This window comes from Bison bison, unplaced genomic scaffold (genome assembly GCF_000754665.1).
Source record: "Bison bison bison isolate TAMUID 2011002044 unplaced genomic scaffold, Bison_UMD1.0 scf7180017864384, whole genome shotgun sequence".
NCBI classification, from domain to species: domain Eukaryota; kingdom Metazoa; phylum Chordata; class Mammalia; order Artiodactyla; family Bovidae; genus Bison; species Bison bison.
The window spans coordinates 9,338,131-9,338,815 of NW_011494956.1; the positions used below are offsets into that span (position 1 = coordinate 9,338,131).

At 41.6% G+C, this 685-nt stretch overlaps 1 protein-coding gene across 5 annotated transcripts in view; it reads right to left on the minus strand.

Moving 5' to 3' along the window:
• RASA2 (RAS p21 protein activator 2) overlaps positions 1-685 on the minus strand; it is a 117,037-nt gene that overhangs the window by 17,555 nt on the left and 98,797 nt on the right. The gene's annotated exons all lie outside the window — the stretch shown is intronic.

Genomic DNA, 685 nt, shown 5'->3' on the forward strand with positions numbered 1-685 from the left:
CAGGCATATCTGAGGTTATTGATATTTCTCCCGGCAATCTTGATTCCAGCTTGTGTTTCTTCCAGTCCAGCGTTTCTCATGATGTGCTCTGCATATAAGTTAAATAAACAGGGTGACAATATACAGCCTTGACATATTCCTTTTCCTATTTGGAACCAGTCTGTTGTTCCATGTCCAGTTCTAACTGTTGCTTTCTGACCTGCATACAAATTTCTCAAGAGGCAGATCAGGTGGTCTGGTATTCCCATCTCTTTCAGAATTTCCCACAGTTTATTGTGATCCACACAGTCAAAGGCTTTGGCATAGTCAATAAAGCAGAAATAGATGTTTTTCTGTAACTCTCTTGTTTTTTCCACGATCCAGCGGATGTTGGCAATTTGATCTCTGGTTCCTCTGCCTTTTCTAAAACCAGCTTTAACATCAAGAAGTTCACGGTTCACATACTGCTGAAGCCTGGCTTGGAGAATTTTGAGCATTACTTTACTAGAGTGTGAGATGAGTGCAACTGTGCAGTAGTTTGAGCATTCTTTGGCATTGCCTTTCTTTGGGATTGGAATGAAAACTGACCTTTTCCAGTCCTGTGGCCACTGCTGAGTTTTCCAAATTTGCTGGCATATTGAGTGCAGCACTTTCACAGCATCATCTTTCAGGATTTGGAATAGCTCAACTGGAATTCCATCACCTC